Below are 16,632 nucleotides of genomic sequence, written 5' to 3'. Positions count from 1 at the left end.
CATGGTTAGATTAAAGTTCCTCATCACCCCTTTTAGTCTATGTTCTCATTCAAATCCTGCTCCCAAAACCCAACTGTTCTCTAACGCTGCTCATGTTCTTTAAATTTGATTCTACATCGTCTTTGATGGAGGTTGCTGCAAATCACCCAATTGTTCTTAGGCAAAGTTGTTATTTTCGTTTATTTGTTGCTCTTATGCACAGGTAGATCGTTGGAAATCATATTTTCTCCATATATGTTATGGATGCGGTGGTGGGTGTGGTTGCGATGACGCTTCTTTAGGTGGTGGTGGTAGGGTTCATCTAGGCTCATGAGTTGTATTAGGGTTTTGGTTGTGTTGGGTTTGTGGGCTTTGTTTGGGCTTATGGTTAATTGTGGTTATGTGTGTTAGTAGTTTTAGTGCGGCTTTTGTCTGTGTTAGTTTTATTTTTAGCATGTTAATTTGTTGCCATCTTGGAATTGATATTTTAGATTTCTTGTTGATGTCTTTGATTGTACCGTTGAAGTTTATCTAATGAAGTTTCTATTTGATAAAAAAAAAAAATTATGTCATTGGTAAGAGCATGATTGAGGGTTTTATACTATAGTATGTATCTCTACATGGAATCGGTCACTATACTAGGGGGCGAGATATGACAGTGAAGATTCAAGTGGAATGCATCAAGGGGTCATGGGCCAACCCTCTTATCCATCTACCTGTTGGCAGACCTGGCATTCGTGTTGTTTTATTAGTGTTCGTGTCGTTTTCGTGTCAATCCGCTTTTCTTAACGGGTTGACACGACACGACATGATAAGAAAACGGGTTGAAAATGTCAAACACGAACATGACCCGTTAGGATTCGCGAATCACACGACATGACATGATAATCCGTTAAGAATTAAAAAAAAATTAAAAAAATTAAAACAAAAACATAAATTTTAAACAACTAAAAAAATCAACCAGTGCCCAACACAAGCCATAGACAAGCTTGAAGGTGAGATTGGAGATGCCTTGCGAGTGGCCCTCAAAGGTTTGGGGAGCGAAGATGGTGGGAGTGGAGGAGGAAGAGTCATCGGAGAAGGTGAGGGAATAGGTGGGATTGATCGGTGAGGGAGGGAGACAGAAGGGGGAGGTGGCTAGGATGGCTCATGGTGGTTGGGTGGTGTGGTGGCTGCTTAAGACTCTCAAGTTGAGAGAAGAAACTTCATTAGATAAACGGTGGAATGGGGGAGGAAGAGACAAAAGAGAAGAAAGAGAAGAAGAAAAAAAAAAGAAAAAAGAAAGAGATAAATTTACGAAAATACCCCTAAGCTTAATGGGTTAACGGGTATTCGAAAAAATACTTGACACGACACGATAACGTATCATGTGGCTAACGAGTTGACACGATAGCAACACGACACGATAACATGGACCCGAATACTGAATTTTTTTTTGCGAATTCATGTCGTGTTATCGTGTCGTGTATGATATTGCCAGGTCTACCTGTTGGTTTGGGCATTCACCCTCTATCTTCTTTAATCAATTCTAACTGTTCACTCTTTGTTGACTATTTTGATGGGCTCCCTCTTTGAGTAGAAGCCATGCACTGTTGAATACAAGAGATAGTTTATAAGTGGAAAAGGGTTTTCCACACACACTACTAAAGTGCCATGGGAGTTAGAATGTAAGACCACTGGTATGCAAGTTAAGGCTGTGGATGCAAATTTCTCCATGAGTAGTCTGTTACTATGAGTGATCTGCAAAACAACAAATGTTAAGGAAGAACACCAGTGTGGTGTCTACCAAGGAACCTTTGTTGCTTAAGTAAGATGGTGTTTATGTAAATATAGAGTGAGAGTGGAAAATGATTTAGACAATGTGAACCAAGTTTGCATTATCATTTGATGACTTATGTCTAGGTATTTATAGAGCCTGGAATATATTAATTGCTGGCAGTTGTAGTCTTGTAGATAATAGGTGGTAGGTGAGGAGCAGCTAACATATTTGTAGGATGGTGGTTGTGATCAATTCTGGATTTCGTGGTTGTTAACATATTTAAGATTGGGAGTTACTTGCAAAGGACCCTGTCACGACCCGATTCGAAAATAAGGAATATTCCTGAATCATGGTGTGAGTCATACCATAGTCATAAGAATAAAATCCTACAACCATGGTATGATGAGAAATAGAGCCACAAAATAATACAAATTTACTTAACATCACAAAATCTGAGTCGCAGTAGCTTGTAGTTAACTACATACTAGGATTTTTAACAAACGGTTGACTACTTACAAATATTAATTACACAAATCAACAATAAAAGCCTAGCAGCTTAGTTGAATCCGCTTCCTCAAACTTCTTCTTTAATCATGCACAATCTATTAGGGTATGAGCATTCTAATGCCCAGTAGAGTACCTTCAAACCCCTCAAAGTCAGTTATCACAGTTAATCAAAGTGTCATGCATCAAACAACACAAGATATACAAATTATGCAATCATACCAGATAGATAAATTTGCATATGCGGTGATGCCATGAACTCACTCCCTTCTAATCCCACTAATTCATATCCTAGGGCAACAAGCCTGCATGTCCCATACCATGCGTTTTACCACTGTGGCTCCGAATACCTTAAAATATGAACTAGCGCTCATCCGTCCCTTAACCCATTTTTCTTTTGTTTACGAATTTCTCAACTTTCACTTATCATTAGAGGCCCTGCTCCCATCACCCCAATATATTCAAGCTCTGCTCCCGTCACTTGAATATACTCCACATTTTATTCAGATATATCTAAAGCCTTCTCCCACCCCTTAGATATATCTCAAACGACACACACACACACTCCAAACACCACTGTCTTTATGATGCATATGTAATGCAGCACAAACATCATTTATCTCTGCAGAATAATAATATAGATAATAACAATAATATTTCATGCTTAATCACATGCATAATAACATTCATTCAACGTCAAATAATATCCACGGAGAAACATCAACAATAATATTCACATAACATCAAATAGTATTCACCGAGCAACACAACAATAATATTTATAGTACTATATATAATCACCAAGATTTAAAGTGACATAGCCCAATCATCGGGAAATCAGGAAACCCTACCTCAAGTCCAGCTAGCTTAATCTTGTGCGGTTTCGTCCTCGAAAGTACGCAGAGTAGAACACCTAATTAAGATAAATTTACTGATTAAAATTTATTGGAAATAAGGAAACAAATTTGAGTGTCCTACTAGCCCACGTAGACCTAAAACCCCAAAATACACTTGACAAGTTGTTTGACCCGATTGTTACTCTCTTAACCTCACATTCAAGCAAGCATAGAACTAAGCGTTTAAGGAAAAACTAATCTATTCCCCCTCTTATAATAGTTCTACTCTTTGGGATGTTTAAAATCAGATGGTTCGGCTTAAGACTCATAAAGAAAATTTAAAACTAAAATTTCAGTTTTGCTAAACATTTTGGTTGGAACACGTTAACTTTGAAAATTCACTAAATATTGAGTTTAAATCAAAATAATGTAAAACTTTCCATATCACAACTAGACATAGAAACGTTAAATATGTCAAAATTTGATAAAAATTAGGGTTAAGGAAGCATGTCAAAATAGAAACCCAAAACAGACTAGGCTGCATAATGTTTTTTTTTCAGGTTTGTACACTTTATTTTGAAAACTCACCAAAATTACAATTTACAACCAAACTGGATAAAACTTTCCAGATCTGAAGAAAATACGAGAAACTAAAACATACTAAAATTTCATGAAAATCCAAGTTTAGGAAGTTTTCAAACACTTACTTCAAAACAGGGTATGCAGCAGAATCAAAACAATTCCAGCAGGATAGTCTCTACTTTGAAATTTCACAAAAAATCAATTTAAATTCAAATAGCACAAAACCAACTTTGAAATAACCCTTGAGATATTCATTTTGATGTACCAAAATCCCAAAATGAAATTGGAACAAAATCACAACGAAATAATCTAGAACTTCACAAAAACACACTTTGAAAGATATATACTTGAGTCATTCTAACCAACACTTGGTTTAAAACTAGTACTCAAAGAGACAATAAAAAGATGAGCTTCAAGCCTTCAAAGAACCATTTACTTGAGATTATAGTGACTAATTTGAGCAATTGAATGATAAGAAACAAGCCATTGGAGAGAAAGTACACATATCTATAACAAGAGATTCAACATAATCAATTGAACAAGTTTTGTTCATACCAATTTTTAGAGAGTTATAATGGTTACGTTTGGATGATCTTTGGATATGTTATAAAGAGGAGAATTTTGAGTAACTATCATGAAGAAACCATAGTGTTTTGAGCTTTTGATATGAGTGTTTTGGACTGAAAACGAGGGAAGGAACCAAGGTTGAAGACTATAAACAAGTTCCACTCTAAACGTTCCCAAGGTGGCTATAGAAGCCCGATCAATCTGAAATTTTGATATGTTATAATAGACAGCATTTCAAACAACTTTGATGAAGGAACCAAAGTCATTTGAGTACATGAAGTCACAGAAACAAACTGAAACCGAGCAGACTGCTGTGAAATCAGGAAATGGTAAACTTATTGTGATCATACCAACGTTTCAGAGCTTATACTAGTCGGATTGAGCTGAAATTTGAGTATGTTATAGGAATCATGGAAATGAACAACTTTTATGAAGGAAGTTTTCTCATTTGAGCTTCCGAAATATGAGTTCTCAGCAGCTTCAAGAAAGTGACGAATTTTGGATTTTGAAGAGGAACAAAAGAAAAATGAGGATGAAGATAAGTGAATGAGGAAGAAAGGATGATACAATGAATGATGAAGATAAGAGTAAATTTATGATTGAAAAGCCTTAGGCTAGGTGAGTCATCCATTTAGAAGAGGGTGATACAATGAATGGGAAGAAGAGGATGAGAAAGAATCTTAGGCTAGACTAGGTGACTCACCCCCATAGGTTTACAACTCATCCAAAATCAGATTTTTTTGAAGACAAAGTGGGAAGGGGGGAAGGGGGGGGGGGGGGGGGGGAAGAATGAAGGAGGGAAGAAATGCTTGGCTTACACGTTGCCTCCTTCCTTTCTTCTACAAGGGTACTTTGGTAATCTATCACACATAGGGGTGTTTTGGTCATTTTTGTCCAACTTCAAATTAAACATACTTAATTTAATAATCTCAATCCAAAATCACTTGATACCCATAATCATTCTCCACAATTATATTATTTTTCACTAAAATATGAAAATCCACCTTAAATTTTTCGGTTTATTACAAACCCACTAGTGTAATGGTTTGGAGTATTTACTCCCTCAGGCAAAGTCTTGGGTTCCAGTCCTAGCGTCCATGTAGTGTGTGAGTTTAGTATATTATTGCCCCTCTCAATAGGAAATGTCCTAAAAAAAATAGATTGGGACTTACTTGCAACTTAAACTAACTACATTACTAATTTTAGCAAACTCAAAATCACATAGACCAAAATGAAAAATGAGTTAAACTACATGGAGGATTGTTATAAAGTTAATCCACAGGGTGCATGCCATGTGCTAGGAACTCGAGCCTTTGCAATTAGCATCGGTGCATTTGCGTGCATTTACTAAAATCTTGACCATTTGATTAATCTAACGAGGTTAATTAATCCACATTAGCATAGTTATATTATCTTAAAAATCACATGTTGTACCGTATCAATTACCCTTCCCCATCTTTAATGAGCGCAACCTTCCACTTCCCCTTTCACACCCTCCCCACCCCACGTCTCTTATGAGAAACCCTCTTCCAAGACTCTTATTTCCATGGTTGTTATCTCTCCAGTGGTCTAATCCCAACCCCTCCTTATCTGAGTCCCAAATGCAAACAAGAAACAAAACCACGTACCTAATGAATTATAAGGCAAATAAAAGCAAAACCAATCAAAAATTCGAAGAAATCAAATTTTAAAAAAAGCTAGAGAATTGGTAAGCACCAATAATGGATTATACATACATAATACTGGACTTGATACATACATGTAGATTCAAGATTAATTAATAAATAATTATTTGTATTGTTCTACTAATCTTAATATTGAACATGGTCTCTGTGAAAGTTGAGGAGAAATTGAAAAGTGCATGGAACTGAATATGTTGTGGGAATTCCCTTTTATCAACACAGAACTAACTTGTTCAAAACACAAGTATGGTTATACCCAAGTATTAATTATTCTATGGTAAGCGAAATTAACAATGATAAAGAAAACTAAATACAGCTTTATCATTAGGGCTGGACCGTTGAGCGATGGCAGCCATGGGAATCTAGGAGTCTAGGAAAAGGGAGACGTGAGAGAGAGAGGTTATGAAAGGGGTGATATGATACAACATGTGATTTTTAAAGATAATATAACAATGTTGATGTGCATTAATTAACCTCATTAAATTAATCAAATGGTAAAGATTTTAGTAAATGCACAAAAATGCAATTATGCTAAATGAAGAGGCTCGTGATCCCATGTGCTACTCAATGAAACTACAAGTTAATAAACAAATTTTGAATCAATTACAAACAATTTTGTATTAGGGTTAAGGAGAAGAAATAATGTCAGGTAATACTAGGGGTGGAAGTGATTCGATAACCGACCCAAAATGAAGGAACCAAGGAACCAACCAACATGCCTCCCTCGCTATGGCCTAAATGGAATTGTCACCGAACCATCGAAACCAGCGATTTCGATTTTAGTTGGATCAATTTCACTTTTGATACGTGTAGTTTGTCCAAATTTTAATTTTTGTCTCTATGCATTGAATTTTGTCGATTTTTGTCCCTATAAGATTATTATTTTATTTATAATTGTTTGGGAGTCATTCTGGATAGGCTAATAATCACTTCTATGGAGAATTAATTCTCCATATAATCACTTTAGGTGGTTTCAAGTGATTTTATGGAGAAGCACATTCCATGTGCTTCTCCCCAAAATCACTTAAAAATCACTTAAAGTGTGATATATGGAGAAGCACATGAAAGGTGCATCTCCCCATAAATGATTTTGGCCCTCCCAGAATCATTCCCAAACGAGCCCAAAATATTGGGCACCTTGAGAATCCACTTTTGTTTTATTTATAATGAGGTGTCAAACAAACAATGGGCCGGCCGTTTAAAGCCCATTTATTAAATTATATTTATTTTTAGAAAAATATTATATTTATTCCTTAAATTGAAGTCTATTTCTTTTCTCTAATAATATATTTTAAAAATCAATGATTTCTTTATAAATAGCCTAACCATTTTCTATTAAATGTACTTCAAAAAAAAGTTATTGGCTTTTTTTTTCAACAAATAATAAATCTTGTTAATATATACATAATTTTTAAAAAGATTGAAATGAAATTATATAAAAAAAATTACAAAAACTACAATACAGAAATCGAGCTTGGCGTGGGATTATATGGGCTGATTATAAGAGCAAGCCCAATGGTTGGGGCTCTAAAAAGGGTGCATAGAGCTTCATTTAAAGCTCCAATTTAATAACAAGGGTATCCATAGTGGTTGGAGCTCTAAAACCAAAAAGACAAAAAAATCATTTAAATATTAGATGACATTCAAATATGCAAGTGGGGACAATTAAAACTGGAGCTGTTGGATGAGCAAGGATGTAGTTGCTTTTGTTCCGCGTGGGCCCCACTGGGTTTCAAGGGCTTCAAGGGCTTCAACCAACTCCATATATTTTATGGATGTGGTTGCAATGCTTTGGTGGGCTTAACCATTTACCCTCCGTTTGGATGAAGGAAAATAACTCGGAATTTTGCTAAAAGTTGGGAATTTAAGAGAAGAAATTGACAATTCCCTTGTTTGGCAACTTAAGTGCGGAATTTGTTAAATGATGCGCGGAAAAAATCATGGAAATTGAGGCATCAAATTCCAGAGTTTAATTTCCACCAAAATAGGCGTCATTTCACAATTTCCATAATGCGGGAATTCATATTTTCTAGTGTGCCAAAACTTACATTAAAAAAAAACCACCAAACTTTTCATTTAAAAAAAAAGAAAAGAAAAAAAGTAGACGTCTCTCTAGATCAAATTTGAAGGTTAGTCTTCAAGCCTTTCTCTCCTTCAATTTATGTTTTTCTATTTTAGGGTTACCATGGTTTCTGAATGGCTATCAAAATTGGGTGTTTCTAACTAAATTTATGAATATGTGTTGAATGGGTTTTGTGATTTTTGCAACACTATGGCTGGATTTTGGGAAGTTTTAACAAAATACTCTATGCCCATGGATATTGGTGTGTGATTTGTGTTTATGGTACAGCTCTGTAGTTGTTTGCTAGCTTTATCGCTTTGTGTTATCACCTTGTTCAAGTTTTACCCTTCGGGGCCATTTGGTTCATGGGAAAGGAGGCTTGGGAATGGGAATTCAATTGCTTTCCCATGTTTGGGAAGTCCAGGCATGGGAAACAGATTCCTAGCACATGGGAAAGTAGGGGGGAAAGTGAAGCCCCCCTCTTAACTTGGGTTTTGTTTTCCCTCTTCATGGGAAAGTTTGGGAAAATGAGCCAACATTCAATGCACAATTTTCATGACTATTTTGTCCCTATGAGCAATTTATAATTACAACGTATCATTAAATGCATTCTTTTTTTATTTGATTTAATATGGGTATAATTAGAAAATTATACAAATTTAGTTTTCCATTCCTACTCAAAACAAACATGGGAAAGGAAATAAAGTGAAATCTCCCGGTTACTTTCCGAACATTACCAAACGTGGGAAAGGAATCTTTCATTCCCATTACTTGGGAAATGACATGGGAATTGATTTCCCCTCAAATTCATTCCGTGAACCAAACGGGGTCTTCGTTTCCTTACTCTGAAGAAAAAGCCTATGCTGCTGAAAAGCTTTTTATATACTTTGTAAGGAAACGAAAAGCTTTATTGATTGTTATATGCTGCTGAAAATCGATTTTGGTCTTCTCCCTTTCTTATTTGACTTTGATTATTTGTTTGGTAGTCTCATGACGATGCTAGAGGTTTTCGATTTAAAGTTATAGAAAATTGGGATGATATAGTAGATTTGTGTGGCAAAGATAGAGCCGCTGGAGAGGGCACTGAAACAGGTGCAAATGCAACTGAGGTTATGACTCCTACTAATGAAGTTGATCATGTTGATTTGGATGGTGATACACAAGATTTAGAAGATATTCATGTTATTGATGATATTTCACCAACCTCAACAAATGCCCAAAAGAGAAGAAATCGTGCATCAAATTCTTCTGATATTCTTCCTACAAAGAAAAGAGGTGATGTAAAAGATGTTATTGCTGATTCGATTGCTAGAATGGCTTTATCATTTGAAGAGTTTATCCATGTTGATACTAAGAACCTGGATCCAACAGAGGTATATGCTAAAGTACAAGTAGTACCAGGTCTTAGTGAAAATGAACAACTCAAAGCATGCGCTTAGCTGATAGAAAATGACAAACAATTTCAGATGCTGAAGGCACTCCCAATTGAGAAAAAAAAGAGTATGTTGTTGATGTTTATTGCACATGGGGAGTGATTTGGTTTGCTAATATGCTCTGTTTGTTTAAGTTGAGTTATTTAGTTCATCAAACTATATATTATTTTATACTTCGAGGAATACCTTCTATGTCGGTTATCATTTTTTTTGCTTTTTCAAAATATTTAATTTCTGTCATTTACAATTTAGATGAGCTATCCAAACATTGAAATTTTCAATTTCTGTCATTTACAAAATTCGACATATATAAATCCATACACTGAAATCTTCAATTGCCAGAAATTGAAATGACGGAAATCTAAATTTCGTCATTTTAGAATTCTATGTAATTTGCAATTCCTTCATCCAATGGGAGCATTAGAGACCCATTTTTGCTCCATTGGGGATGGGTTTTTGGCATGAGTTGTTATAACTTGCAGCCCCAAGGTGGTTAGAGCCCTCATTAGACTTAAACGGGTCGGCCCATTTGACACCTCAACTTGGGACATGTGACACGTAACAATAATAATATCTGGTGACTGACCTTGATTAGTTGGATATCTTTAATCCATGTAGGACCCGACTGTGTCTTCCCTTATATTGTCATGTTGGACTTCAAAGGTGTTGGGCCTATGTGTGGCCTAGTTTCTCTATTTTTTTGGTAGATGAGATTGCTTTCTTTGTTATCTGCTTGAAATGTTGACGTCCTCTCCTAAGGGCATCCTCATTGAGGGGCTTTATTCATGGCTCTAAAAATTGTGTATAAAGCCCCATTTAAAGCTCCAAAGGAATATTCCCAACTCTAAAGGTATCTTTCCCACAATGGGGGCTTTATACTCAAGGTTTTAAAATTTAAATGATGTAATTTGACTTATGCGCTTTTGTTGTTGTTGTTTTGTTAACTTATTTTGTGTTAATGTACATTTGTCTTATGGTTTTTTTATGAACATTTTGACAAAAAAAAAACAAAACAAAAAAAAAAAAAACCTAAATTTGGACAACATTCATAGAACAAAATTTTATTTTGTAATAAACAACAAACACACATAAACATTACAACATTGAAAGTAAAAACGAATACCACACAGCTTAAACAAAAAACACCTTAAACTAAACAACATTTTAGTTATCATCATCTAACTCATTAGTTGACCAACTTCGACCAAAGTTACTTTCCTCCCAGTCTGTAAGGAGTTTGTTTGTAGAACATTCCTTGCACAAGTACTTCATGCTAAAAGGGTTGCACTTGCAAATAATAGGAGATTGGGGCCTTTGTGGAGACGGGATCGGGTCTCGGTAGTAGGACTGCCACTATCCAACATTGTCCAGACTTATTAGCATAATTAACCTCCTTGCATATACCTAAGTTTTTATCATGTGAAATCTTGCTCCCACAATATTTACCAATATACTCTATAAGAAATATTTCTACATATCTTGACTTTAATTATGTGATATTACCAAATGGATCTTGAGCCTATGCATTTATGCATTGTGCATTTACACGCATTTGGTTTAATCTAAACCATTACAATATGTAAGATCCCACATCGACCAACGGAGAGGGGTTGATGTGCCTTATATGTACATGCCCGCATCCATCTAGCACGAGGCCTTTTGGGAGCTCACTGGCTTCGGAGTCATGGGAACTCCGAAGTTAAGCGAGTTGGGGCTAGAGTAATCTCAGGATGGGTGACCCACTGAGAAGTTGCTCGTGAGCTCCCAAAAACAAAATCGTGAGAGAAGAGAGGGGGGCCCAAAGCGGACAATATCGTGCTACGGCGGAGCCGATCCCGAGATGTGACAATTTGGTATCAGAGCCACTCTACTGTGTGGTGTGAGTGTGCCGACGAGGACGTCAAGCCCCTAAGGGGGGTGGATTGTAAGATCCCACATCGACCAACGGAGAAGGGTTGATGTGCCTTATATGTACATGCCCGCATCCATCTAGCACGAGGCCTTTTGGGAGCTCACTGGCTTCGAAGTCATGGGAACTCCGAAGTTAAGCGAGTTGGGGCTAGAGTAATCCCAGGATGGGTGACCCACTGGGAAGTTGCTCATGAGCTCCCAAAAATAAAATCGTGAGGGCAGAGAGGGGGGCCCAAAGCGGACAATATCGTGCTACGGCAGAGCCGATCCCGGGATGTGACACAATAATCCAATAGTTTAAGCTCAAGCCACATAAGCTACTTTAATTTTAAATGATTATTCTTTTTTAAATTAATAGCTAACTCCGTCCATTAGCCTTTTTACCAATACTTTGGCCCTCGATGCAATTTTTTTTAACATTCCAAAAAATAGATTTCAATTCATCTGTGAGTCTTTATGGAGCATTGTATGTCTCTATGTAGAGTAGCTAGAGAACCTCATCGCCTAACAAAATTAGCTTGGATAAGAGAGGGAAAGGGAGAAAACAAAGATAAAGAGAGGCGATTTAGAAATCCTTGAAGAATCTTTTGGACTGAGGTGGATCCACAATTCAAGTCCATCACTTCTCAATCAACAACTTATTCTTTCATTCATCAACGACCCTGATCTCCTTTTTTCTTTGTCTTTAATTTGGTACCATTTGCTTTGTTTACTGGACATTGGGGTTTGTGTTCACCTAAGTTTTCTTTAACTTCAACTTAATAGATCTTTTTTCTTCAGCTGATGTGGTTTGCTTTTTACCATTGGATTATTGTGATGGTTCACATTAAATGCACTATTCATAAATGCAAAGGCTCATGATCCTCATCAAACCCTTAGTAGGATTTATACAACAACTGTCTTCAAATATAGTGCTTTTTAGCAACTTTTAAATGCTTCATTAGTCTTGTGGGAGCGATTTTCGTCCCCAAAGAATATTCGTTTGAAGATTCCATCTTCCTCTTCGCTTCTCTTTCTCCCTGCAAGACAATATGGAGCAAAAGACCACATCCAGGGGTTGTTGGCCAAAGGCCCTCCGATGCCTAAGTTAGGTTGAGTGTTTGTACGTAGGAAAACAATAGCTAACAATAGGATGAAAATTTCTCTAGGGTGAGAACCAGGTGGCAAGAGCCGTGTGTAGTGGCCGGAGCGTTGTGTGAGAGAGAGAAAGAGTATGGCTGCTAGGGTTTGTGAGAGAGAATTTCTGCAAAGTTTCAGACAAAAGTTTAGACGTACCTCAACCCTTGGTGTAGCCACGTATTTATAGGAGCCTCAGAGGCTTGGGTTTCAAAAGAATAATTCTGCAGATGGAAATGAATTATTCTTCCCTAATTTGGAGAGATTGACGTAATTAAGGATTTGATTTAAATCAAATCCCTAATTAGGATAAGAATCGAATAATTGCCAATTAAATCAAATAACTCCCAATTAGGCCAAATAATTCCCAAATTGATTGGCTTAATTTTTTTGACCTAGGATCAGTAGATATTTTGCTTCCACAAGTCTTATGGGTGACAAATTAACATCAACAAATTTAATTCTTTCGACAACAGAAATACAATTTTTACCAACAGACTTTGTATGTTCGAAGCCAATCTTTGCATTATACTTTTATGCATTTGTTTACAAATTTCACATGGACTAATTTGATTTTGTGTGAAGAAAAATCTAAACGGTGCAATAATAATACTAGCATAGTTTTGTATGTCCAACTTAGTAGTAGCCACAGAAATATCAAGTGCATAGACACTGTTAAATTTTTTTTTTTGGGAGTTTCACTATTATGCCCAATATAAGGACCCAAATTATTAAAAAATCTTACATGAAATGGACTTTAGAAACACACCCAAAGCTCATTTACAACATAATAAAGAGACTTCGAACTTCCTATAATTACAAAATTACCATCGATTTCTTAAAACAAGCCCAACCCCAAACCTCATAAAAAAAAAAAACCAAAACACTCAACATCACATCAAAGTAATTTAATAATCAAAATTAAATTCAACAGAGTCAGTTGTCCTTTTTTGGGTTTGTTTATAGAAATTAAATGATGTATAGTTTATCTTCTTTTTTTTTCGGGCAAGGTGTAGAGTTTATCTATACCACTAGTATGGGAAACATATATTTTGCCAGCTAATAAGAAGATGACACTTGAAAAAGGAATATTCCTTAGGTAAACTATTTACCCTAATTAAATTATATTTAATTAGGAAAATTATCTTTGATTTAAAATATGAATATCTCCCTAAATCAAGGATCCAATTTCCACCAAATCTCTTGGAGTAATTCCTATCATCTTTTCAGGGAAAGAATAATCCTAATCAAATAAGGATTATTCCCCCAAAACCCTAGCACACAAGGAGACTATAAATACAGAGCTAAAGAAGACATTCAAGGTAATTCTAAATTCATCTCTAAATTCTAAAACCATAAAAAATTCCTCACACACACACACTCTCTCTCTCTCTCTCTCTCTCTCTCGTTGCCACCCTCACTCTCTCTCTGACACGGCTAAGCCCCACCACACACTACTAAGGCCGCCCGACTCTCCCGGTGAGAGAAAACTCCATCTACTTTAGCTATTGTCGTATCTTTATAAAGATCCAATTGAATTAACTTAGGCATCGAAGGGCCTTGGGCTAACACCCCCCCGGGTGTGCTCTATTTACTCGTATTTATTTTGCAGAGATCGAGGAAAAGAGAGAAGGAGGATCGATATCGAGGAATCAACCCACAAATATTCCCCAGTGCAACCCGCAAATATTCCCCAGTGCAGAATTTTGCTCAAACATTTTGATGCTTTCATTGAGAGCATGAGTTATACTCAACGCGTATTCTTGAATCAAAGGAATTCGTCCTCCTATTCATTACTCAACCGAACCATTCCAAACAACCATGGTTGGAAGCACACAAACAAGAAGTAGGGCCACTGGATGACTCAATCTATGACAGACCCAATCCATGCTTCTCGAGGCCCTGTTGTCAAGACCAAGGCTCCACAACACGACTATGTGGCCGTGAACACCCTTCCACCACACGGCACCACAACCGGGACAACATCATCACCCATTTATCTACTTGACAGTGTCCAACTCAACAGTCAGCTCAGCTCTCATCCGAGAAGAGCTGGGGACATAACATCCGGTATTCTACACATCAAAAGCCCTTCTCGATGTAGAGACTCGCTATCCGAAAATGGAGAGGCTCATTTTGTCCCTTATAGTTTTCGCAAGAAAGTTAAGACCTTACTGCCAAGCTTAGCGAATCATCGTCATGACATAATTTCCTTTGAGATCGATCCTTCATAGTCTCGACACTTCTTAACGACTCATGAAGTAGGCTATTGAATTAAGTAAGTACGACCTCCTCTATCGACCGAAGACTGCCATAAAAGGCCAGGCTTAGGAGATTTCGTTGCAGAGTTCACTCCATCAGTCGAAGAAGAGAAGATGGTTAACAGATTCAAGGAAAGTTCTAGAGTAGACGAGACCTCCTCCACCGATCCTAACATGCCTAAAGACATGTGGAAGTTGCACGTAGATGGAGCGTCAAATCACAAGGGAGCTGGAGCGTGCATCGTTATAATCAGCCCAGATGGAACCTTGTTGGGGCAAGCCATCACACTAGGCGTTCCAGCCTCAAACAACGAAGTAGAGTACGAGGCACTACTCACTGGCTTAAGCGCAGTAAAGGAGCTATCCATCCAGAGGCTAGCCATCTACTCCAATTCCCAACTGATCACCAATCAAGCGTCAGGGGAGTACATGGCGAAGCACCCAAGGATGATCCAGAACCTACACAAAGTCCAATAGCTTTTGAAGACATTCCATACATGCAACATCCAACAAGTTCCCAGCGTAGAAAACACACATGTCGATGCACTGGCAATTTTGGGATTAGCACTGGATACCCAGTTTAGATGTTCAATCCGGTCAAGCTCCTTGCTCATACAAGAATCGAAGAAACAGAGCCAGCGGACATGATGCAGATCGATAAGGATCCGAGTTAGGGGTAGGCATCAAGATCATAAAACTAGAAAACCAAGCCAAACCAAATGGAAAAAAAATCGTCAAAAACTGAGTTGACTAAAAAGTCAACAAACTACAACCAAACCCAACCAGACCAATTTTAACCGATCCCAGTCTCGGTTTCACAACTCATAGCACCAAACTGAACTAAACCAAATCGATTACTGTATTTAATATATATATATATATATATAATATATAATAAATATTAATATATTATTTCGAACAATAGAACTGGCCACATGTAAGTTTTCCCCCTAAGTGCAGCGGCTAAGCTAAGTCGACTTAGGGTTTTTTTTTTCTTTTTCTTCATTTCTCCCTCTATCTCCTCTCGTGACTTTCGCTTCGTCTTCGATACGAAACACAAGAGAACGACGCCAATGACAAGACACCGATGCCAACGACATAGCTCCTCGCTTCCTCACTCCCTTGTTGCTCCTTTGTCGACGACGATGACGGCACAGCTCAGGTAAGAACATTTTCCTCTTCTTCTTCTCCTTTTTTTGAATTGGAATAGCTCTCTTCTTTTGATTTCAGATTGGGGGTTTCCATTAGGGATTACAATTAGGGGTTTGAATTGAATGACAGGTTTCAGTTTTGGGTTTTGGGTTTTGGGTTAGGGTATCAATTTAGGGATTTGTTCTTTAGGGTTTCAATTCGGGCATGTTGATTCTAATATTTTTCCCATTTGTGACAGGGGCTTCGAATTGTTGTTGTTGTCGCTTTGAATTAGACTTGCAGAATTTTGCATGTTATTGTTCCCAAAGTTTTATATATTCTTATCCCTTTGATTTTATTTGATTTGTTTTTGTTTTTTTTTTCAATTGATTGGATTGTTTCTGTTGCTTGCTGCTTTTGATATCTTCATCTTATGATGGTTTGAAGGATTGATATCTTCATGTGATGATTTGAATTGAGAATTCATGAATTCATGATGATTTGAATTGAGAATTCATGAATTCATGATGATTTGAATTGAGTCTATAATCAAATCTGTTTATCATGATGAAATAAGATGGCAAGAAATGATGATGATGAATTGATATATTGAGAATTGATGAAAAAATTGATGATGAATTGATGAGAACGTTGATGATTTGAATTTGTTTGATAATGAAATTTGTTTTAATAGATTTCTTTATATAATGATGTTGATTAATTGATGATGATTTGAATTTGTTTGATATTGAATTCTGTTTTTGTTTTTGCTGAATTGGAATTGAAATTTGTTTATGTTAGTTTGGTTT

At 36.7% G+C, this 16,632-nt stretch overlaps 1 pseudogene; it reads left to right on the top strand.

Moving 5' to 3' along the window:
• Positions 1–1,025: 1,025 nt before the first annotated feature.
• LOC148294877 (uncharacterized) lies at positions 1,026–9,506 on the top strand (annotated as a pseudogene).
• Positions 9,507–16,632: the final 7,126 nt, after the last annotated feature.

The sequence above is a fragment of the Prunus avium genome, chromosome 4, assembly GCF_965620075.1.
Source record: "Prunus avium chromosome 4, drPruAviu1.hap1.1, whole genome shotgun sequence".
NCBI lineage: Eukaryota > Viridiplantae > Streptophyta > Magnoliopsida > Rosales > Rosaceae > Prunus > Prunus avium.
The sequence above is the reverse complement of the archived record's forward strand: the minus strand, read 5'-3'. Positions and strand labels throughout refer to the sequence as shown.